This window comes from Heloderma suspectum, chromosome 2, assembly GCF_057233095.1.
Source record: "Heloderma suspectum isolate Gila_16-S chromosome 2, 16-S_ref, whole genome shotgun sequence".
Lineage (NCBI taxonomy): Eukaryota > Metazoa > Chordata > Lepidosauria > Squamata > Helodermatidae > Heloderma > Heloderma suspectum.
The window spans coordinates 293,847,403-293,873,554 of NC_139459.1; the positions used below are offsets into that span (position 1 = coordinate 293,847,403).

General features: G+C 42.4%; 1 protein-coding gene across 2 annotated transcripts in view; it reads right to left on the reverse strand.

Annotated features, from left to right (window-relative positions):
- Positions 1-26,152, reverse strand: part of IQSEC1 (IQ motif and Sec7 domain ArfGEF 1) — a 576,206-nt gene that overhangs the window by 537,685 nt on the left and 12,369 nt on the right. The gene's annotated exons all lie outside the window — the stretch shown is intronic.

Genomic DNA, 26,152 nt, shown 5'->3' on the forward strand with positions numbered 1-26,152 from the left:
GTTGCCAGTCAACTCCAGGCACTCTTGAATGAAACTTATTATGTAGGCCCATTTCAATCGGGCTTCAGGAATGATTTAGGAATGGAAACTGCCTTGATTGCCCTGTGGGATGACCTTTGACAAGAGAGGGACAGGGGGACTGTGACCCCCTTGGTCCTCTCAGTGCCTTTTGATGCAATTCACCACGGTATACTTCTGGATAAGTTGTCTGGGTTAGGAGTTGGTGGCACTGTGTTGCTCCTACCTGGATGGCCAATTTCAAAAGGTGGTGCTGGGGGACTATTGCTCTGTGCTTTGGCAGCTATGCTATCAGGCTCTACACGGCTCTATTCTATCCTCCCCCCCCATGCTGTTCAACATCTGCTGAAGAAAGTTATCTGACGCTGTAGGCTGAGGTGTTATCAACATGTGGATGATACCCAGCTTGCGCGCTCTCTCTCTCAATCTCCTTTTCATCAAATCCAGATGAGGCAGTGGCTGTTCTGAATCAGTGCCTGGGCACATTAATGGACTGGATAAGGGCCAATAAACTGAGACTCAATGCAGACAAGATGGGGCTACCATTAATGGGTGGTTCATCTGCCTGGCTAAGTGATGTTCAACCTGTTCTAGATGGGGTTGCACTCCCCTAAAGGATCAGGTTTGTAGTTTGGGGGCACCCTTGTCCAGAATTGTCACTGGAGTGGGCACAGGTGGCATCTTGGAGGCACTGAGCACCTTTTATCAGTTTAGGCTGATATACCAACTACATCCTTATCCGGACAGAGGTAGCTTAGCTGTGGTTATCCATGCTTCAGTAGCCTCTCATCTGGATTACTGCAATTCATTACACGCTGCCTTTGAAAGTTTCAGCTGGTCCAAAATAGGGCAGTGAGATTGTTAATGGGGACTGGCCAACATGATCATATTATGTCAGTACTTTCCAATCTGCACAGGCTGCCAGTCCATTTTTAGCACTGGGTGAAGACTTTCTTTTTCCAGGCATTTTAGTCTTTCAGTTACTGTTGTTTTAAATCTGTTACTGTATTTTAAATCTTTCACTTCTGCTAGGTTTTATTTTTATTTTATACTGTAGTTTTTAACATTTACAGTATATTGTATCATGTTGTATTTTATAGTTTTGTCGTGAACTGCCCAGAGAGCTTCGGCTATTGAGTGGTATAGAAATGTAATAAATATGTTTTAAAAAAATCATTTATTTTTGTACTGCCCTTCAATCATATTCTCAGAGTGATTTACAACCTAAAGACAGAAAATCATAGAAGCAGCATAAAATAGTCAGCAGAATTAAGATTGCATCTAAAATGTTTGCTGGTGATGGGGAGGTCTTTAGCTTGTACTGAAAGGACTAAACAGCAGGTGCCAGATGAACGTCTCTGTGAAAAATGTTCTATAACTGGGTTACCACCACCAAGATGGCCCATTCTTTCTATAGCCACCAGCCTCAGATGACAGGGTCACCATCAGGAGGCCCTCCATTGTTTATCGTAATGTATGCAGGCAAATACCCTGTTCCCAGGCTGTGAAGGGCTTTAAAGGTCAAAGCGAGCACTTGAAAAGGACTGGCAGCAAGTGCAGTTTGCATAACACAGGCATAACATAATCATAACACCCAGTCCCAATTAGCAATCTAACACTAATTGTAGCTTCCAAACAGTCTTCAAAGGCAGCCCTATACATAGCAGTTGTCTAACTTCATTGGCGTTCATCAGTACCAGGTCAAGACCTTTCGCTTCTCCTAGGCATTTGGTGTATGAGCTTTAATCAATCCTGGATTTGTCTTATGGTTATGGTTGATTGCTTGAAGTTGTTTTTATGTTGTCTCTGTGTATATTGTCTGTATGTGTGGTTTTATATAAATGGCTTTTAACCTCTGTATACTATATTTTAATGTTTTTAATATTTGGAAGCCACCCAGAGAGCTTTGGTATAGAAATGTAAATAACAACAACAACAACAACAATAATAACTTGGAAGTTACTAGAGCATGGATAACCAATGCTAGCCTATTGGTTTTGTTCTAGAAATATACACAACTTGCTATTTTGAGGTCATATATTAGATATTTGTATAAATAGGGCTGTCCTGGAGCTCTGCAAAGAAAAGCTTGAGTAGCACTACATTAAGTAAATACTTTATTTCCATATAGACCAGGCAGAGTGGCAATTTCAGTGACTGAAAACTGGCCATTATTCTGTATTACCATTGTTCTCCTTCACAATAAAAAGAACTGAGTTTGAAATTCTGTTACTTCCATTATAAAAGACAACTGTGGCCTGTGTTTTCCTGTCATGGTGGCTCAAGGGAGAAGTAAGGGGGAGAGGAATACTCTGGATAATTTGTTTATCCAATTAAAAACAGTCTCTCTGTAATTTTCCATTGGCTCAAATTTGGACTAACCAATAATCTAACCAAAAGAACTATGCCATCCTAATTACCTTAGCTGCAGATCTTTCACACATTCTAGATCAACAAGGATTCAATTCACATTATTTTGAACAATCTGCATTCTTCAGAATGTGCTCCTAATAGGTTGTAAATTACAATTCACAGTATGTCTACTCAGAAGTAGGCTGTAATGAGTTCAGTGGATCTTACTCTTAGGTCAGTGTGCATAGGACTGCAGCCTTAAAGGCTATTCCCACAGTGAAACTGTTGCAGGACGGTTCTTGATGCCTATAGATCTACTCAAAACCAAAGTGATAATTAATTTCCTAAAGCTGGCAGAGCTTCATCACTTGCTTGCCTACTGAAGTGGTAGTAAGAGAGAGGCCTGGGCTTTAACCTCCATCATTCAAAGCTAATATTCCTCTTCTGCTACTAACAAAAAAATACTTCTTGATGTTAGTGGTTTTTACTGTGTCAACAAGAAGTTTTGTTTTTAGCAACAGGAATAAAAGAACAGAAAATAGAGCACCACTTTATTCTCTCTCTCTCTCTCTCTCTCACACACACACACACACACACACACACTACCCAAGAGAGTCAGCCCGGAACAATAGCTTGAGTTGACCTTGCAGGTGGGATGAAAACCCAGCTTCACACAATTATGAAGCTCATTGCGCAAACTTATTGAAATGCATTGGGCAATCATTATTTCCCACCCTAACCTACCTCACAGGGTTCTTGTGAAGGTATACTGTTTCTATGAGCTCTTCAGAAGGAAGGTTGTATACAAATGTAATAGACTTTAATATTAGAATTGTAATGCTAAAAGTCAGATAATATGCAGAACAGAGCTTTTAAAGTCACTATAATTTTAATACAAGTCAGGCCCAACCTCAAAATACTGCGAGTGTACATGCACGCAGGGAGGCTTACCAGCCCTGGGTAGCCTCCTTTCCTGAGGAAGAACCAGGCAGAGTTTGGCTGTCATGAGCTTAATAAAAACGAAACAAAACAGGTGATTCCCCTCTTATCCTTTTTCCACCCCAGATCCCTTAGCAGTAGAGTGGAAGAGGTTACTGAAACTGGGAGAGATAAGAAGGAACTAGGGTGGTTAAGCCTTCTCTTTCTTGTGGCAGCAATGTTTCTCCTTCCCTGCTAATGTGGGGCTGGGGAGAGAGAACCAGTCCGCCAGTCTGTCTAAATGATTTGGGCTTAAGAAAGAGACAGGGAGAGAGTTCCCTTTGTGAGGGGGGAAAACATGAAATGTAAGAGGGAGATGTGGGCAGAAGGGAGAGAAGCAGTAATGAATGTCCTCCCTTTCTCAGTCTCAGTGCCTTCACTCTTCACTTGCTGTTCTTCCTGCTTCAGCCTTCATTTCCTTCCCCCCAACCCTCTCCCCTGCATGAACTCTTGCATGGTCAGTTTTCATTTTTGTTTTGTTTGGGGTGGTGGTGGTGGTGGTGGTGGTGAAGGAGGAATCCCCTTCTGGATTGTTTAGTAATTATGTTTGGCACTTGTGCATACCTTGGGTATCCCCTGAGCATGCAGCCACCTCCCTCTTGTGCATGGGTAGTGCTTATTTGGCTAGATAACCAACTGTACTCTCCCTTGTAGATTGGATATACAATGTATGGTATTTCTAATTTATCCAAACTTTTAAAGCCAGAAAAAAAAGACTGTGTTCTTGAGCCAAGCTGGCTTTCCTTCCAAATTTATCAAAATGAACTGAAGTGAAGTTAGTTTGTGTTTTTCTAATATCCTAATCTAAATTGGTGACATTTAAATTAACTTGGGAAAGAAAGAAAACATTCTCCACCTATTACCTAAAGCACCTCAACTGGCTACATAATGCAAAACTATAAATAAAATGTAATTACCTAACATTTACATTACCATTTATTATGTATTATAATAAATCAGATGTATCTTCTAAATAGTGGAATAATGCTAATGAACCAGCAAAGGGAGCATGAATGAGTGATTCATAAAAGTGATATACAGCATGTGTTACTATGGTTCTATATTGCTAAAATCAACTGCAATTCAGCAATCAGTTACACGTGCAAATTGTAGTTATTTCACTGAGTCCTAACCCTGAGTATCTAAGCACAGGATTGCAACCTAAAATACCAGTTATTTAACATTTTGAAAACTTAGAATCATAGAATAGTAGGGTTGGAAGGGGCCTATAAGACCAACGAGGCCAACCCTCTGTTCAGTGCAGGAATCAAAGCATCCTTGACAGATGGCTGTCCAGCTTCATCTTGAATGCCTCCAGTGTGGGAGAGCCCACTACCTCCCTAGGTCATTGGCTCCATTGTCATATTGGTCTAACAGACAGGAAGTTTCTCCTGATATTCAGCTGGAGTCTGGCTTCCTGTCACTTGAGCCCATTATTCCGTGTCCTGCACTCTGGGATGATAGAGAAGAGATCGTGGCCTTCCTCTCTGTGACAACCTTTCAAGTACTTGAAGAGTGCTATCATATCTCCCCTCAGTCTTCTCTTCTCAAGGCTAAACATACCCAGTTCTTTCAGTCTCTTCTCATAGGGCTTTGCTTCCAGTCCCCTGATCATCTTCGTTGCCCTCCTCTGAAGCCTCTCCAGTTTGTCTGCATCCTTCTTAAAGTGTGGTGCCCAAGCACTTGCATGTTTAAACTGTGAATTTTAGTGACAACACAAAAGAAAGTTGGCCAGGTTTAAGGAAAGCTTGCCTGGGTTGTTGTTGTTGTTTTGACGGAAGGAAAGCATGTGTTATCTAAGATTTTTACAATGGCAAACTATTACCATTTTACAGCTACTCAGACTGAAGACAGAGCATATAAGAGTATTAGTTGTCATCTGAGCAATTGCTACTCATGGGAATGTAGGAAATATTTTCACTGGTATTATTCAAGTTATTCAAGTTACCAGTGGAAGCTGGTGGCTCTGATGTCAGTGGGGCAGTGATCCCATTCCAGGTTTCAGTCAAAACCAGTCAGAACTCTAATGGAGCTATCCATGGTGCTTTGTGCCTTGCATAGCTCCTTTAGAGTTCTGACTGAAACTTGGAGTGGATTCACCGCCCCATTAACAACAGAGCCACCAGCCTTCACTATAAGTTATTTCTATACTTAAAAAACAGTACCTCACCCTCTGCCAGACCTGAACACAGAGCAAAATATTCTCTCCTTTTGGATAAGCAAAACTGATGGGAATAATGGGCAAACACTGTTTTCTAAACAAAACAGAAGAACAAGATAATGGACTGTTTTTTCTTATTAATGAGAAATCTTGGACAAGAAGCAGGAAAATTGCTCTTCTATATATATTTTAATGAGAGACTGAAATTTAAACTTTTGGCTTTATTGCCGTCTTCTACTGCATAAAGACTGTAGCAGAATTGTCTTCAGAGAAGGCTCAAGGAGGGCACCCTAGCCGTAACTCTGAACACTGTTTATTTGCTTATATCCCATTGACTTCAATCGAATTAAAATAATTTGTGTTTAGATTTCAGTCCTCAACAAGTTATAGGCTGGGGTGGGCAACTTGTGGCCCTTGAGATGATGCTGGACTACAACCCCTATCAATCTTAGCCAGTATAGGTGAGGGCTGATGGAAGCAGCAGTCGAACATCATCTGCAGGGCCACATGTTGTCCATTGCTGTTATAGACGACTACAAGCACATTACTCAAGCCTTCACAGGACTTTTGGCAAGGCAACTAGGCATTTTCATTACTGCTATGCATGCCGTTGTAATATTTCTAGGAATGTTTTTTCTCGCTTTTGGGATCTCTACCATGACCCTTGTACTGAATTTAATTCCAGTGTAAAAGTGCTTGGCCACTGCATGAACAAAGCCTTCCTAATTTCAAACAGCATCTATTAAGACCATATTTTTGTGATGTTAGATTGCAATGAGAATTTAATAATTCATCAAATTTAAAATTTAATAATTTACCTCCCTTGGCAGTATCCATTTAAAATGTAGTTTAAAATACTTCACTCTCTACACTGCCTCCACCATCTGCCATTAAAAGAAATTTCTCCCTAAAGATAGGTTCCTTGGAGTCAGACATGTTTTGTTGATGTGATTACAGAATTTTCGAAAACAAGCCTGAGCTTGTTTTTGCTAAGAGACTTCATCCCAAATGGCTTTTGGAGGTCTGCATCTCTGAACAGCAATGCCAATTATATTCAGCTGTTTAAACCAAGACATCAGGCCTGTGTGATTCTGCATCTTGTCTCCACCTCCCCTAAAAAGAAACAAATTTCATTTGATTTAGGAACTACATCTGACAATCACTTGCAAATCTGGAATCGAATCCATTTGTTAACTCCCTGACAATGGGTTGCAAATCTGTTCTTCAGTGGCTGGCTCAATGCTGCACCAGTAATTAGGAACATTTGTATCATGTGCAAGCCAGATCATCAATAGATGAGGAATGTTAGCATGTAAAATACCCATGTGATACAAGCTGTATGTTGCCAGGTATAGGAGCCATGGGGGAGTAGCATTGTCGCAGCAACAATAACACAAAAGGGAATGTACAAATTAGCTCTACAAAAGCAAGTTCAAAGTATCCAAACATTTGAATAATTGGCAGTGGGGATTCCATCACTAGAACTCCATTTTAATATTTTTTTTAAAGGCTCACAATGTAGCAATTCATTGAGACCCAGGAAAAAAAGTTACCCAATCAATCTTAGATTTTGCATTGGCTTAGCCTACTATGCCCATATTTCAAGTGCACTATAGCATATCACAAAAAGTTAAAGTAGATCAATTAAAAGATATAACATTTTCTATCTTGCCACTCAGTTAAATCAGTTTGAATTGTGGGTTGCTCAGCATGGAAGAACAAATGGATTTTCAGACTAGAAAAGAATGTTATAGTATTGAAAACAACAAAAAGCTATATTAAATATATCTTACCAATGGTCATTCTGCTAAATTGTCATGAATATACTCTTTCTGAAGCACAATTTCCCCATTTATTTACAATTTCCACAGCAACATCAGTATGCCATACTACGGTAGTTTACCCATTAGTTGAAAACTGCCAGTAGGAAGTGCATATTGAACTGATTGGTTTTGCAGTATTTTCCAAGTCCTGTATTTAACTATTTGCCAACCTCCTTAATTTCTTCAAATATATTTCACTATAATGTTTCAGTGTCAGTCTGAAACATGTTTCAGTGTCAGTCAGGCAACACCTTCATAATACTCAAACATGGTATTTTGCCTGACATACTATGTCCACGTTAAAAGGATGTGGTCTTTTCCAGATGCACATATATGTCACGTATAAAAAGAGATTTTATCTTGGAAGTGCCTTGCAAACATATCACAGTGAGCCTTTGTTGATTCCACAGGGTCCACAGGGCCAGCATGAAATAAGCCCCCAGACAACCCTGAAAAGCTCATCTGAGCAGCACACAGAGGACTCAATATAGGCATAGATATATTGTTTATTTGCTGCCTTCACTGTTCCTGAATATGCTTGAGTATAGGCACTCACCAATGGTCGATTACATCTGCTGGGAGTTTTCCTCCATCTGAATTCAAGCTGTCTCCTATGTACTTGTACTTACATTTGCCTGGACTGTGCCCAGAATATTTAACATTTTGAATATTATGCAAAGTTAAGTTATCATTGGTTGTTAACATGGCTTTTTATAATTTTGAAAGATATGATGTACTGACATCTGTCAAAGATAATGAAGATTCCAAAGAATATTGCCATCACGCCAGGATAATAGCTACAATATTGACATTGCTAGAAACAAAAACAAAAAAAAGGGGAGCACCAAAGAATGTTCAAACTATCGAACAGTGGCACCTATTTCACATGCCAGTAAAGTAATGTTCAAGATCTCGCAAGGTAAGCTCCAGCAATTCATGGAACAAGAATTGGCAGATGTACAAGCTGGGTTTAGAAAAGTCAGAGGAACTAGAGACCAAATTGCCAATCTCCGCTGGATAATGGAGAAAGCCAGGGAGTTTCAGAAAAACATCTATTTCTGTTTTATTGACTATTCTAAAGCCTTTGACTGTGTGGATCATAGCAAATTATGGCAAGTTCTTGATGGTATGGGGATACCAAGTCATCTTGTCTGCCTCCTGAGGAATCTGTATAACGACCAAGTAGCAACAGTAAGAACAGACCACAGAACAATGGACTGGTTTAAGATTGGGAAAGGAGTATGGCAGGGTTGTATACTCTCACCCTACCTATTCAACCTGTACGCAGAACACATCATGCGACATGCTGTGCTTGATGAAGCCAAGGCTGGACTTCAAATCGCTGGAAGAAAACATTAACAATCTCAGATATGCAGAGGATACCACTTTGATGGCTGAAAGCGAGGAGGAGCTGAGGAACCTCATGACGAAGGTGAACAAAGAAAGTGCAAAAGCTGGGTTGCAGTTAAGCCTCAAAAAAACCAAGATTATGGCAACCAGCTTGATTGATAACTGGCAAATAGAAGGAGAAAACGTGGAGGCAGTGACAGACTTTGTCTTTCTAGGCGCAAAGATTACTGCAGATGCTGACTGCAGCCAGGAAATCAGAAGACGTATACTCCTTGGGAGGACAGCAATGACAAATCTTGATAAAATAGTTAAGAGTAGAGACATCACACTGACAACAAAGGTCCGCCTTGGGAGGAAAGTTATGGCAAACCTAGACAGCATAGTAAGAAGCAGAGACATCACCTTGCCGACAAAGGTCTGCATAATCAAAGCTATGGTTTTCCCAGTAGTAACGTATGGCTGTGAGAGCTGGACTATAAGGAAGGCTGAGTGCCGAAGAATTGATGCTTTCGAACAGTGGTGCTGGAAAAGACTCTTACGAGTCCCCTGGACTGCAAGGAGGTCAAATCAGTCCATCCTAAAGGAAATCAACCCTGAGTGCTCACTGGAAGGACAGATACTGAAGCTGAAATATTTTGGCCACCTAATGCGAAAACTCTATGGAAAAGACCCTGATGCTGGGAAAGACTGAAGGCAAAAGGAGAAGGGGACGGCAGAGGATGAGATGGCTAGATAGCATCACTGATGCAATGAATATGGACTTGAGCATGCTCCAGGAGAGAGCGCAGGAAAGGAAGGCTTGGCGTGCTGTGGTCCATGGGGTCACGAAGAGTCGGACATGACTGAACAACTGAACAACAACATTCCTTGTAGTAACCTATGGCTGCGAGAGCTGGACCATAAGGAAGGCTCAAGGCTGAGCGAAGGAAGATAGATGCTTTTGAACTGTGGTGCTGGAGGAAAATTCTGAGAGTGCCTTGGACTGCAAGAAGATCAAACCAGTCCATACTCCAGGAAATAAAGCCAGACTGTTCACTTGAGGGAATGATATTAAAAGCAAAACTGAAGTACTTTGGCCACATAATGAGAAGACAGGATACCCTGGAGAAGATGCTGATGCTAGGGAAAGTGGAAGGCAAAAGGAAGAGGGGCCGACCAAGGGCAAGATGGATGGATGATATTCTGGAGGTGACAGACTCGACCCTGGGGGAGCTGGGGGTGGCGACAGCCGACAGGAAGCTCTGGCATGGGCTGGTCCATGAAGTCACAAAGAGTCGGAAGTGACTGACTGAATAAACAACAACAAAAGAAACCAAGACAAGAGAATGGGAAAGACTAGAGATCTCTTCAAGAAAATTGGAGATCTCAGGGGAATGTTTTGTGCAAAGACAGGCATGATAAAGGACAAAGAAGGCAGGGACCTAACAGAAGCAGATGAGATTAAGAAGAGGTGGAAAGAATACACAGAAGAACTATACAGGAAAGAGCTGAATGTCCCTGATAGCCATGATAGTGTGGTCACTGAACTTGAGCTGGACATCCTCGAGAGTGAAGTCAAGTGGGCCTTAGGAAGCATTAGCAACAACAAAGCTAGTGGAGTAGACAGTATTCCAGCTGAGCTATTTAAAATCCTAAAAGATTATGCTGTTAAAGTGCTGCACTCAATATGCCAACAAATTTGGAACACTCAACAGTGGCCACAAGACTGGAAAAGGTCAGTTTACATTCCAATTCCAAAGAAGTGCAAGGCCAAAGAGTGTTCAAACTACCGCACAATTGCACTCATTTCACATGCCAGCAAGGTGATGGTCAAAATCCTACAAGCTAGGCTTCAGCAGTATGCGAACTGAGAACTACCGGAAGTACAAGCTGGGTTTCGAAGAGGCAGGGGAACTAGAGATCAAATCGCCAACATTCACTGGATCATAGAGAAAAAAATGTTAAGGTACCAAGTTCATAAATCTCAACTGAGTCAGACAATACCAATATTATAAGTGTCTTTCTGCTATACATTATAGCTTTCATTACATCCAGTGCCAAAGTTAAGTTTTCATTTGTAAGCATTATAAATGTGTGAACTTGCTTCAGTCATGATCAACCTTCTCTTTTTATTAAGAGGAGGCAGGGAGATAGTTTTCCTGCTATTTGTACCACCTCACTCTATCAGGGTTGTTGTTGTTGTTGTTTTTAAAATAAAACACTTTTAGTCAGAACCAATTCTAAATGAATTTAGAATTCTCCACCTGACAACTGTCGGTTACCTGAAGAGATCTCCAATACAATACTTTTTCACCTTAGAGAAATCAAAGTAGTCACCTACAGTGCTTGAATTTTTACATTAAATATCTTAACGGAAAGCTATAATAAGAGCAATAACTTCATATTTTTGACCTTTCCCCCAATAATCGATAAAAGATCTTGTAAGATTAACTGTGAAAGCCCAGGACCCTTTGACACCTAATCCCAATACAAATTAAGTCTTATTTGCCAACATTTGACTAGGCAAGACAGTATAGAGGGTCAAACTCTCTGCTGTAATCTCAGTTTCCCTGCTCTAGCTTTTCCTTGTGAGGTGCATCTACTGTTATTGCTCTATGCTAGATCATTATCACTAATGAAAGTTTGCAGTTAACTAGTCCATCAACATTTCCCTTTGTTTATTGTAAGGTTCATTCTGTAGTCATTTACTTGTTACATTTAAACTAAGTGAAGCAGGGCTGCATATAAGTAGTTTGCCCACAGAAGACTCTGAAACTGCCTAGACTTCGGATAGGAAAAGAATACTATTAAACTGCCTTCAGGTCTCACGTGCATCGGAACGGAAGAAGCATACTGATGTGGTGTGTCAGAAAAAATGAAGGTTTTTTTTAATCGTCTGCAGCATTATTGATGGTATAAAGTCAAAAGGACAAGAGCCATGACACTTCTGGAAAGGAAACTTCACTAAATACCTTAAGAACTGCATAGCTTTGGTCATTTCAGGTCCATTTTAAAGAGCTGTGAGGCCCCCACCCCCACTGGATGAAGTATTTATTTATTCACTGAATATTGCACTAAATAACAGAGTCTTCTGGGCAGCTTACAATAATATCAACCATAAACACAGTAAAACAGCACCATAAGAACTTCTGCCGCAGATAATTAAAAAAAATTATGTATCAACCCTCCTAACACAAAGAAATCGTTTACATGTTTCAGAGGTTTTAAAGGTATGGGAAAATAAAAATATCTTCACTTTGCACAAAAAAACTAACAAAATAGGCAGCACACAAGCATCTCTGAGGAAAGCATTTCATGTGCAGGATGCTACCATACACTATCACCAGTACTCAGCCTCTGCACCTCACTAGGGATGGGGGAAACAATCATTTGGTTCACACTTTAATACAAACTGACCTAATTCGCACTTCTTGAACTAAAACACGAACAGTTATCCTTTGGTTTTGTACTTCTCTGAATTTTACAATGCAGCTCTCCAATCCAAAGCTGTATAAAAATGCATACTTTAGCAGAAATAGTGTACAAAAAGGCATATATTAGGGGAAATTGCTTACAATAATGTATATAGTAGGAAAATGCATATAAAAGCATGTACAATTTTTTATGCAGCCCTTTAAAAAACATTTGCCGGTTGATGTGGAAACAGGATAGCACAAACTTGTGCTTGAGAAAAATGCATACATTCTAGAAAATGAAACAAATTGGCAGGAGAACCTGGAGAAGGTACTATGAGAAGGATATCAAGGTTGGGATACGTACTTATGTACGGGAGATAGTGGTCCTTCAGGCAACCTGAAGCCCTTAAGGGCTTTAAAGTCACAAACAGCACTTTGAACTGGGCTTGGAAATGGGCTGGAAACCAGTGTAGGCGAGAAAGCGCTGGAGTAATATGATCAAGTCATTAGTCCCAGTTAACAATCTTGAAGTTCAGTTTTGGACTAATGAAAGTTTCTGCCCGTAAATCTACAACACATTGCAGTAGTCAAAACAGGAGGCCTGGATAACTGAAAGAAGCCTATCTGGTCTCTTCTGGTCAAAGATTTTTCTCCTAAAAAAAAAATGTAATTTAAAATTAGAAATCATAGTATAAGAGCTGGGGCAGATAGAAGCCCATCTGGACTAGTAGGAAGCATTTCCCTACTAGTCCATGGGCCAGAAGGGTTGATCTCTGAAGTGAATAAACAAGGCAGCCTTTTATTGATAGCCTATGTCCCTTGTAAAAGTGTTGTAGGAAGCCCACAACAGGTCATGAATACAATTGCATACTGCCACTCATATTCCTCAGAAACTGGCATACAGAGGCATACTGTATTTGGAACAAACTGTTCTGATAAATGTGTGAGTGTGGGGTCTGTTGTTATACACTAGGAATGTTACCTCCATAGCATTATGACCAACCATTGATCGGTGTGTGATAACAGTCAAAATTAGGAAAATATGTATAATATGCTAAAGACAGGCTATGCCTCGGCCTCTCTGAACAATTTATCAAAAAACATGCCTGACTTACAGATTTTACACTTTGTGTTCTGCACCTTTTCTGTGATGTTCCTAAGAATTATTTCAATACATTACAGATTTTTATGGTCGTTTTAATCTCTCTGGAGTCCTAACTGGGCAAAAGGTGTCGAACTTATAGCCCTAGGCAAGTATTATGTATGTTCAGCTACTTCTATTTTTACACATAAAGGTGTTTTTTCAGTGAAAGCTACTCATTACAGATAGCCTAGTAAAATTAGCCATGATGGCTATCAGATGGCTATCATTTTTCAGATGCCAGGCCAATGGATTACACCAAATTTTCATTGTTATACACTACCTTGCTCCTCCCCTTACTTCATTCCAAGCTAACAATAATTCTGCAACTTTAGCAATATTTCCAAAACATGCAATAGTCCATGCATTTGTATAGAATGCAGATGAAATTCAATTTTAAGTTATAATTATTGATTTTTTTTTAAGGAAGTGGGCTTACAAACAAAAAAATGAATATTATTCATATGACTATTCAGTTCTCCCTCCCCCACCCATCCATAGAAAGCTTAAAGCAGGGACTCTAAACTTTTGGGCTTTGGGCACATCTGGAATTTTGAGAGTGCTGTGGGTGTTCTCACAAACTGGCTGCCATAGGTTGGCTGGCCATTCATAAAATGGCTGCTCTGATGGGCATGGCCAGTCACAGAATTCTCATTCCCCAGAAATCAAACTGGTGAGACCAAGGGCATAATCCTAACTAGATGGACAGCTGCCTCCGAACTTGGAGGCGGCCACCTATCCAAAACAAGGCAGGAGAGGCACAGAGTGGATCATTCCCTCCATGCCTCTCCTGCTTTGCTATTTTTTGCTAGACAGACTTTTTCAGCTGTCTAGCGGTGGAGGGGCCAACCAGGAGAGGAAGCTGTCGTACAACACATTAGATGTGTCATATGCACAGCTCCTCTCTCCCCACCCCAGAACGCCCCCCAGCCCTACCCCTTTTCAGTCGCTCTGCACTCCTCTTACAAGCACGGAGATGGGGCTTCTCCACACTGCCTCTGGGGCAGCACAGACGAGGGGGGAGGTCAGTTTTCGGGGAATCCGACCTTGGACCACGGGCTTGGACTAACAGGAAGTCAGTTCCTGGAAAAAAGCATATCCTGTGGCCCTCTAGACAGTGTCTAGTGGCCATAGGAATGCTCCCTAAAAGAAATAACTTGGGCAAGAGCTTAATACAAGGCGGAGGTGGGGTCTGAGCTCCAAAACACAGATAATTTTTTTTGAACCCAAATAAACCCAAATTGCACTGGACAGCAGAATTTCACTTCGCAAAATGCTAGCCTGCCAGCTTTTATTTTTAAGTGTAATTTTAAAAGAAAGATACAAAATAAAAACCAGGAAGGATTATTTATTTATTTATTTATTTATTATTTTTCTTGTAACACACACTTCCATACCATCAGGACTCTGTTTTTAACCTCCAGTGAATAGAGGACAAAGCAGAGGCTATTCCAGTACAATCAGAAAGCTAGAAACAAAATGGGAATAGAGACTATGGAAGGAAAAGACTCTCCAGTGGTGGTGACCTGCAAGGTCTGTGCAATGTTTGTTCTCTTGCCTGAGATCAACATGGCCTACACGTGCAACAAGCTGTTAGAAGAAAAATTAGGAGGACTGGAGCAGCAAGAGGCGACCCTCCAGAGAATAAGAGAAGACAAAGAGTTCTTGGACAGAATGGTGGAACTACAGCAGCAAAGTGAAGAAAAGAAGCTAGAGGAACAAAAGCAAGCTGAGGCAGAAGAGGAAAATGCTGAGATGAGGAAAAATGTAGTAGAGGATACTCCTTGGAAAAGGGTGACAGTTAGGAGCAGAAGAACTAAAAGCCACTCTACACCAGTGGAAGCAGTGGAACTATGGAACCGTTTTCAGGTACTTGAGGCTGAGACTGGAGGACAGCCTGCAGAGGAAGAATTACAGGGCAGGGATGGTGGAGAATTCCACCATGGACTCCAATGAGCCCGAATTCCCTGGAACTCACTTCCACCTCCTACCGGATCATCGATGTCAGGGTGGAAACTGAGCCCATAGAGCCCCAGAGCAGTTCTGATTCTGAGGAAGAACAGCAATCCGTAGGAGAGGAGTTCACTCATCTCTCACAAGCACAGTAGCTGGCAGAGATTCCTCCTGCCAGCATTCCTGGGATAGATAGTGACCCTGGCAGTGAGAAAGCGCTGGAGGGGGGCTTTCTGGACGCTCGGCACAGAGAGCGAAGACAGATGGAGGGCACCGAAAGGAGGCGTAGCGCTCGTTTGGCACTCAAACAACGGTCGCATCCTGAGGATCCAAGGGAAAGAGGGAGGATCTCTCCACAGCCCATAAGTTCAGAGTCTTCCCGTGGTTCCCCTTCAAACGGGACCAACTGCCTTACCTGGAGCTTAGGCTACTCTGCTATCTTTCCGCAGTGCTGTTCCTTGCTTAGTCGCTAGTGATTAGTATCTGAAAGAGTCATAAAGTAATAAAGGAATAAAGCCTTGGAAAGAATCCTCGTCGTCTGTGTTCTGAGTTGGCTATTGGAGGGGACTGCAAGAGGCAGCTAGGGCGCTCCTGAGAGTTGCGGAGCCGAATCCTCCTCGCCGGCGGCTCCATTCCACAAGTGATACGGCTGCCATTGCCGTCTGTATCAATGCAGTTGAGAAACAGGAAGTGATCCGGACACAAATGGCATCCGCCATGCCATTTGCATCCCTGTTTCTTCTTGCGATAGGCTATGGGTCTGTATTTATGTAGCTATTTACGTAGCCTATACGTAAACAGGGACATTTTTTCATTCGACAGGCTACGTAAATAGCTACATAAATACAGATATGTGGCCTATCGCAAGAAGAAACAGGGATGCAAATGGCGTGGCGGACGCCATTTGCGTCCGGATCACTTGCTGTTTCTCATCTGTAGCGATACAGTATGACAGTGGCGGCTGCATCACTTGTGGAACGGAGCTAGCTGGTGGCTCCATGGACTCACCACAGAGCGGAACCAGCCAGGAAGGATTCCGGGGGGGGGGAGGAAATGATCGCCTTGCCCCCCGCGGAGCCCAGATAAGGGGATTCGTACATTCCTATTACAGGGGAACCTGCATGACAGCGAGCAAGAGGTTGAAGGTCAGTCAAGCGGAGGCAATGAAACCAAAGCCTACAACAACAAGAAGAGGAGTAGTAGTTGGAGTCTTCTTGCTGCATGGGATCGAAACCAAAGTATGTCACAAAGACCCATGGACTTCCCAGGTGTGCTGTCTCCTGGGAGTATGGATTAGAGACGTGACTGAAGGGTTGCCTACACTAGGGATGTCAGAGAATTCTGCCACAGATCTCGGTGAGGCCGAATGCCAGTGCATTCGGCCCCCTGAACTCCATGGCGGAATGGCCTGCCACCCCCCCGCCACCCCACAGATCCCCCCAGGATGAGACTTACCTGCTGTGGCAGCGGCTGTGGCGGTTGGTCTTCCGACCGGCTGCCACCGCCGCCATTTCCAGTCTTGTTAAAAAAAAAAAAAAGACTTGATAGGCTACGTAAAGATTTACGTCGCCTATCATGGCTGGGTTTTTTAAAAAAAAAACACGATGTGATAAGCTACGTAAATCTGCACGGAGCCAGGTAAGGGATTCGTACATCCCTAGTCATGATAGGCTACGTAAATACTTATGTAGCCTATCATGGCTTGGCAGCCACACAAAGGGCGGCCGGCATAGCAGCCGCCATTTGCAGCCACAGCAGCCCGCAGCAGCCAGAATTCTGGCTGTGGCTAGCCCCAGCCAGCAGCTCCACAGAGTCGCCGCGGAGTGGAGCCAGCCAGGGAGGATTCCAGGGGGCGGGACAGAGCACCTCCCCCCCACCGCAGATACCCCGGAACAGAGCCAGCTAAGTGTTTCGTACATCCCTACTGACAGGTATCCCTTTCTTCTCATCCATGTGGGATATGATACCGCCAAGTGGAGCTACGAAGAGATCACGTCAGACTTTGAAGCTTTGGGAAGGAAACTCAAGAACTTTGGGTCCCAAATAGTTTTCTCATCTATCCTTCTGGTAGTTAGAAGAGGGATAGAAAGGAAACGAAAAATACTTCGGGTGAATGACTGGCTACGAAGGTGGTGCTGGCGTGAGATATTTGGATTCTGGTACCACGGGCTATATTTCCTGGAAGATGGATTGTTGCCAAGGGATGTGTTGCATCACAAAGGCTGGGAAGAATGTGTTTGACCAAAGAACTTCATCAGAAGGGCTTTAAACGGAATCCTACGAGGAAGGGAGAAGTAAAATTGGGGGTAACAGTGGATGAAGGCTCCTGCACTGCAACGGAGAGAAGAGCTCTAGTAGTACCCAATAATAGTCTTCACAAACATGTAAGAAGAAAGCCAGACTATAAAGCACATGGTCTTCGATATCTATATACTAATGCCCAGAGTATGGGAAACAAACAGAACAAACTTGAACTCTTATTACAGGAGGGAAATTATGACTTGATAGGTGTAAATGAGACTTGGTGGGATGACTGCCATAACTAGAATACAGCAACTGAAGGATATAACTTGTTCAAAAAGAACAGGAGGAACAGAAAGGGAGGTGGAGTTGCACTATAGGTTAAAAATACATATCTCTGCACAGAAATACAGGAGAATGAGCTTGGTAGCCCCATCAAGAGCAACTGGGTTAAAATAAATGGAGCAAGGAATAAAAGGAACCTGGTGGTCGGAGTCTACTACCGGCCACCCAATCAAGGAGAAGACGAGGATGAAACTTTTGAAAAGCAAACAGCCAATGTTTCAAGGAAGCATGATGTAGTAGTAATGGGGGACTTCAATTCCCCAATATTTCTTGGGAGACAAATTCTACAAAACATGGCCCCTCCAAGAAATTCCTGACTTGTGTTGCTGATAACTTCCTCCTACAGAAAGTAGAGGAAGGAACTAGAGGACCAGCTATCCTTGACTTGATCCTAACCAACAGAGATGACTTAGTGGATAAAGTAGCAGTTACAGGAACTCTGGGGGAAAGCGACCATGTCGTACTTCAGTTACGGGAACTCTCGGGGAAAGTGACCATGTTATACTTGGAGTTCTTTGTTCTAAAGGAAGCAAAAGCTGAGTGTAGCCAAATGCGTAACCTGGATTTTAGAAAAACCAATTTTAATAAACTCAGAACAATGATAAATAAGGTCCCACGGCAAGCAACTCTAACGAGAAAAGGAGTCCAAGATGGGTGGCAGATTTTTTTAAAAAAGGGAATTCTAAAGGCACAGTTACAAATGATTCCAACAAGAAAACAAGGTGGAAGACAACAGAAAAAGCCAATGTGGCTTCACAAAAAGCTTAGAGATGGCCTGAAAACAAAAAAGCACACATATAGGAAGTGGAAGGAAGGCCAAGATACAAAGGAAGAGTGTAGGCAGGTAGCACAGAATTGCAGGGATGGCGTCAGGAAGACTAAAGCTGAGAACGACCTGGTTAGCGAGGGTCATAGGGATGTCAGGGAATTTCTCCACGAATCTCCAGGAGGCCGAATGACAACGCAATCGGCCCCCCGGAATTGGTGGAGAAACGGTCTGCCACCCCCCCGCCACCCCCTGGGATGGGACTTACCTTGAGCGAATGTCCCTGGCGGCGGCGGCTCCCAGTAGCAGTTCGGCGGCAGCGGCCGGTCTTCCGACCGGCGGCCGCCACCGCCATTTCCAAGTAAAAACAACAACAACAACAAACGTGATAGGCTACGTAAAGATTTACATAGCCTATCACGGCTAGATTTTCAAAAAACACCGTGATAGGCTACGTAAATGTTTATGTAGCCTATCACAGCTGACTTTGGGGGGGGAAGCGCGTACGCAAATGGCGGCGCCCATGGGCGCCGCCATTTGCATTCCTTATTTTGGCATGGGTAGTCTACATAAACATTTACGTAGACTATGGCGAAAATAAGGGCAATGCAAATGGGCGCCGCCATTTGCGTACGCGCTTCCCCGCCCCCCAAAGTCAGCCGTGATAGGCTACGTAAACATTTACGTAGCCTATCACGGCTGACTGCAGGCCAGGGACGCAAACGGCGGCAGCTATAGCCGCCGCCGTTTGCGTCCCGGCAGGAGAAGAGGTTTCGCGGCCGGAGAGACGGGGCGCTCCCCCCCGGCCAGAATTTCGGCGGGGCGGGATGGGGCACTTCCCCCCCGGCCAGAATTTCGGCGGGGAGGGACGAGGCGCCTCCCCCCCCCCCAGAATTTCGGGGGGAAGGATGGAGCGCCTCCCCCCCACCGCGAAGCAAGCTTCGGGATCAGGTAAGTGACTTTCGTCCATCCCTAGCGAGGGATGCTAAAAAGGGATGCTAAAAGCAACAAAAAGGCTTTCTTCAGATATGTGCAAAGTAAAAGACAGAGGTCAGAAATTGGTGCTTCAGCTATTAAATAAGTATGGCAAAATGATAACAGATGACAAAGAAAAGGTAGAAGTGCTCAATTCCTACTTTGGCTCACCTAATTACTTTGAATGAATTCAAATTTCCAGGGCCAGATGAGCTGCATCCTAGAGTAATAAAGGAACTGGCAGAAGAACTCTCAGAACCACTGTCTATTATCTTTGAGAAATCATTGAGGACGGGTGAAGTGCCAGATGACTGGAGGAGGGCTAATGTTGTCCCTATGTTCAAAAAGGGCAAAAAGGAGGAACCTGAGAACTACGAACCAGTCAGTCTGACATAGGGATGTGAGAGAATTCCGCCATGGATCTCGGTGAGGCCGAATGCCAGCACATTTGGCCCCCCGAAATCTGTGGCAGAATGGCCTGCCAGCCCCCCCCCCCCCCGTGGATCCCCCCTGGGACAAGACTTACCTGGGGCGGATGTTCCGGATGGCGGGCGGCGGCGGCTGGTCTTCCGACTGGCTGCTGCCGCCGCCATTTGCAGTCTGGAGCTTTGTTTCTTTGTTTGTCTTTTTACAGAGACATGATAGGCTATATAAAGATTTACATAGCCTATCATGGCTGGGTTAAAAAAAAAAAACCCATACACAAATGGCGGCGGCTACAGCCACCGCCATTTTCATTCCTTATTTTTGGACATCTTAGTCTACATAAATATTTACGTAGACTAAGATGGCCAAAAATAAGGAATGCAAATGGCGGCAGCCATAGCCGCCACCATTTGCATACGCGGGTTTTTGTGTGTGTTTTACCCAGAGCCCTCCACGGCTGGAAATCCGGCTGCGGACAGCTCTGGCCTGGGCCTGGCCAGCTGCTCCGCGGAGCCTCCGTGGAGCACAGCCGGCCGTTCGAGGATTCCAGGGGGGAAGAACGGATCACCTCCCCCCCTGGTCGAGGATTCCGGGGGGAGGGACGGAATGTCTCCCCCCCCATAAACATAATCCGCGGAAAGGTAAGTGACTTTCGTACATCCCTAGTCTGACAACAATCCCTGGGAAAATTTGGAGCAGATTATAGAGCAATCAGTCTGTAAGCACCTTGAAAACAATGCAGTGATTACTCAAAGCCAACATGGATTTGTCAAGAACAAAACCTGCCAGGAGCCAATGTCGCCCTGGCAGCATTCCACGGAGTCTCTGCAGGACGCTATCTTAAACAGCTTTTGAAAAGGTTGATAAACCTTATCTCTCCCCTGGAATTTAAAGGCAGCATCTGGATGAAGTCTTGGAAGAAAAGTCCTCACGGTAAAGCAGCAGGGAGGCTGGATTCCGAGACTAGCCTCCCAAAGCTTAATCATCACAAAAAGTTGTTTTGAAATTCCTATCTAATTAGGAGAAATCAGGGCTGACATGCTCCATTGCAATATATGGATTAAGAAATACCAACAACATCTGAGGAATGGTTTAAGAAATATTAACAATAATTGAGGATATTTGAGGACCTGCAAGATCTGTTTGAAGAGAAAGGGCTACAGCAAGGAGAAATAAGGGAACTGTATCTCCACCTACCCCTACCCACCACCTCCTTTGGCAAAGGCTCCAAGAACCAAAGATACAGCAGAGTTACTTACTCTGATAAAAACCTTATCTTCGCAACTTGCTGAGCAAGCTAAGAGGTTCGATACAATTCAAAATTCCATCACTGCTCTGCAAGGGGCTGTGGATTTAATTAACACTTCTTGGCAAAAAATGGAGGTGAAGGTTAACGAGCTGCAAGATCAGGTGGCAGTGAAAGAGACTGCGTCACAAGTTATTTTCAACAATTTTTCTGTCAGAATTTCCCAGCTGGAAGCTTTTACACGCAGAGCAAATGTACGTATCACTGGTATTAAAGATTTGCCTAGTGATGTAAATTTGTCTACTTTTGTAGATAAGCATTTGCATGAGATAATCCCTGTGCCATTTGATTATTTACTTGATATTGAGCAGGCATTCCGTGTGCCAAACGCCAAAGGGACTGGTTATACAATTACAGTCCAATTTGCAAGAATCTCCACAAAAAAATTATATCCTGCGTGTGGCAAGAGGGGGCGGAAATCTTTTTTGGAAACAAGATAAAGTTATATTATTTCCGGATTACACCAAAGTAGTTGCTGATAAAAGAAGGCAATTCATCAAGGCGAAAAATCTGGCAAAACAAATGAACTTACAATATCACTTAAAATATTCTGCTACATTTTGCATTGTTTCTGAAAGTCAGATGAAGAAGTTCCTAAATCATGAAATGGCAGAGGCATGGCTAAACGCAAAAATGCGTGAGATTTCTGTTCCAGCATCATGAACTGGAATCTACAAACATGTTTTGTTAAGTGGCTATGTTTAGTCTGTATGATTCAGGCTAGGCCAGAGATAACTGCTTATACATATATCCGTTTGCTTTCTCTCATTTCTCTCATTTTTCTTTTTTCTTTAAATCCTTTCTCTTTAAAATGGATACTGTACTTAAATACACTGTTTGAGGGTGTATAGAAATGTGCCCACTCATTTATTTATCTAGTATAAAATGTATTACTGATTGTTGTAAGGTTGCTTCTAAGCTTTATTATTATATAACATTATAAAATGTACTAGTGATTTGTTATTATTATTATTATTATTATTATTATTTATCCTTTTTAATCTCCTTTTTATTATTATTATTATCATCACTACTATAAGATTGGTTAGTAAGATTTCTGGCTGGTTAAATTGTTAAGCTTTACTATTATATTTTAACATAAAGGCAATATATGGTTACTGGAAATGAATTGTAGGCCTGCTTCCTTTCTATAAGACTGATGATATGATATTGAAATGTAAGGTTATTTATGCTGTATTGAATTGTAATATTGCCAATGTTATAGGCATAATTTTTAAGTAGAATGGGATCTGAAGCCTGTGTGTATTGGAGTTTAAATTTAATCCTTTAAAAAAAAAAAATTTCTTCTTTTCTTCTCCTTTTCATTATTGCTGTGTCCTCCTGAGAATATTGTATTGTTGGGAAACTGTACTTACCGATTAGGTTGTTGGTACTGTTTATTCCATTTATAAAGACAAAAATAAAAAGTATTTTTTTTTACAAAAAGAACAAATCCTGCCAGACTAATACGATCTCATTTTTTGATCAGGTAACCTCCCTTGTATGAACTTGAACACACTCCGGGAGAGAGTGGAGGACAGGAAAGCCCGGCGTGCTATGGCCCATGGTGTCATGAAGAGTCGGACACGACTTAACGACTGAACAACAAAACTCCCTTGTAGACTGTGAGAATGCTATGGACATAATATACCTCGACTTCAGCAAAGCTTTCAACAGAGTGCCCCATGATATCTTGATTAGCAAAGTAGCTCAAAGTGGGCTAGATGAAACAGCTATCAGGTGGATCCATAGTTGGCTACAGAATCAGACTCAAAGAGTGCTTATCCATGGGATCTTCTCAAACTGGGGAGAGGTAATGAGTGGGATACTGCAGAGCTCAGTCCTGGGCCGGGTGCTCATGAATATTTTTATTAATGACTTGGAGGAGGTGGTGCAGGGAATGCTGATCAAATTTGCAGATGACACAAAATTGGGTGGGATACCTAATACCCTGGAAGACAGAAACAAAATTCAAAGTGGTCTTGATTGACCTGGAACACTGGGCAGAAAACAACAGAATGAAATTTAATAGGGATAAATGCCAAGTTCTGCACCTAGGGGAAAAAAAACAGTTACAAGATGGGGGTACTTGGCTCAACAATACTACAAGCAAAAAGTATCTTGGAATTGTTGTAGATCAACAATTATGTAAAAGTATCCCCCATCTTGTAACAGGGCATTTGGTTTCTTTTTCCTAGGTGCAGATTCTATGATTCTAAGGGCAGGGAGCCTGGTGGGCACCAAAAGACGTGTCTGTGGGGCACATTGGTGTCAGATGTGACACCACATCTGGTGTCACATTGTCACAGTGTCACATTTGAGATCCCAGGCTTAAGGACACACTAATCAGAAAGCTAGTCAAGAACATAGTTTCTATTTATCAAGAATAGAACAGACAAAGGAAACTCCACCCAGCTACAACTAAGTCCAGGGCTACTTAGTGACTAAACTTTGTGACATTATCCACACATCCCCAAAGGGTTACAAATAGATAATTTATGCATTACCAAAATCCAAACATCCTCACCCTTTATAAAATATAAATAATTGTGTACGCCAAATTTAGAAAAATATTGTTTACCAATATCAGCTTCACTCAGAAAGGAAGCACACTTCGAGAAATTTAATTTTCTTTTGATTATTGTTTGCATGACTACAATGTCACGAAGCTTACATTCATGGCAATTGTGTAATCTATAAAGAACCAGGTATTTCGAAAGCTCATTACATTTTGTTCAGATCAGTAAGAATTTCATCCTCCTTGTTTTTCATCTCTAAAAAGTTGCTAACATCTTACTGTGCTATATTTGTGTTTTGTATGAATATAAGCTTTCAGGCCTTTATTAAATTTCAACAGATTCCAATATTTTTGTAAAAACAACACAAGTTCCTTCAGCAATCTAGAAGAACGCCCCCTGAACTTAAATTTAGCATCCATATTTTGATGTTTTCTGCTTATATCATTTTTATCTCTGCCTGTCTAATAGGAGATATATATAGGAGATATAGGAGGCCTGTCTAATAAGCTAAACCATGGGTTTGATATACGCACATCCAAAGTGATTTGTTGTTGCCCTTATTTTTCTTGCACTTTATTTAAAATGAAGTTCTTTTTTGCATTTTCTTTTAAATGTGTTATCATGCATTAATAGCAGACTTTATTGTACTTGTTTCACCCATATATAATATACATTTAACCATGATCTGTTGCATTTGCAGTAGCATCCACATCATCTAAATTTGGCAATAGAAAGAGATGTAAATAAATGGCCTAATATTGAATGAGAAAAATGAACTGCTTTACTCAGCAGTGAAGTTTTAATGGCTTCAAATGCAGCGCTCCACACATTGGAAGAATGTCCTAAGCAAGTTTTGTTTTGATTAGTTATGCAATAATGCCCTCTTTCTTAATGGAGGCAGGAATAAGACCTTTACTTTAAAAAAGCCTTCCTTTGACCAGTATATTTAGCAAAAGATAGCCAAAAATGGCACATTGAGACTGGCCCAAGGAGTGATGGAAATGGCGGTGGCCTCACAACTCCACACACATCTGGATATTTGTGATTATTTGGACCCATTTCAATGGGGCTTCTGGCTAGGATATGGCTCTCAGACTGCGTTGGTCAACTTGGTTGATGACCTATGCTGGGAACTTGATGGGGGAAATATAGTCCTATTAGTTTTCTTGGACTTTTTGGCAGTTTTTGATTTTATTTATTTATTGCATTTATATCCCGCCTTTTTTCCTCTTGCAAGGAACCCAAGGCGGCTTACATGATCCTCCTCCTCTCCCTTTTATCCTCACAACAACAACCCTGTGAGGTAGGTTGGGCTGAGAGTCTGTGACTGGCCCAAAGTCACCCAGTGAGCTTCCATGGCCGAGTGGGGACTAGAACCCGGATCTCTGGGCTCCCAGTCCAACACTGACCATGGTAGCTTTCTGAATCCTCTTGCTGGGTTGGGCCTTGGGGGCACTATAGTGCAGCGGTTCTGGTCCTGTTGGGTCATGTCCAAAAGGTGGCTGCCCATTCTGTGTTGTCAAACATTTGTAGTGTTTGACAGCACAGCCTTTTGCCTGCGCTCTTCCATAAGTTTCTAACTTGTCCCCTATGTCATTTAATATTTACATAAAGCCACTGGGACAGGTCATTAAAAGCTTTGGATTAAGGTGTTACCAATATGCTGATGACACTCAGCTCTATTGCTCCTTGCCACCTAATACCAAGGAACCAGTTGATGCCTTTGAACATTCCCTGGGTTCGATAATGGACTGGATAAGGGTGAACAAAATCTAATCCAGACAAGAAGGAGGTGCTGTTGGTTGGTAGAAACTCCAGCTTGGGGACTTAGTCTAGAAGGGGTTGCACTCCCTTGAAAGATCATGTCTGTAGCTTAGAGATGCTCTTTGACCCTGTGATGTTCTTGGATTCTCAGGTAATAGCAGTGATAAGGAGTACATTTGCACATTTACATTTAGTGCGCCAGCTACAACCTTTCCCAAGTCTGATTTGGCAACAATTATCATGCCTTAGTCACATCATGTTTCATCTACTGCAATACACTCTATGCGGGCCTATCCTTGGAGAGCATCAGAAGCTACAACGGTCACAAAACGAAGCAGCTATGCAGCTAACTGGTGAGCAGTATCACGATCATGTTACCCCAATCTTGAAAGATCAGTGCTGATTACCAGTTGTTTGGGGGCTCAATTTAAATCCCAAAACTACTTAGGGCTTGGCTATCTAAAGGAACACCTGTCTCGTAATGAACTTGTCTGGTTATTAAGCACCATAAGAGAGGCCCTTTGGAGGATACCACCACTGTCAGAGGCCGGCTTTGATGGGCGTGCATGAGAGAACTTGCTCCTGCATTGCTCCCAAATTGTGGAATGTACTCTTCTTTGCTTTTAGAAAGGGTGTCAA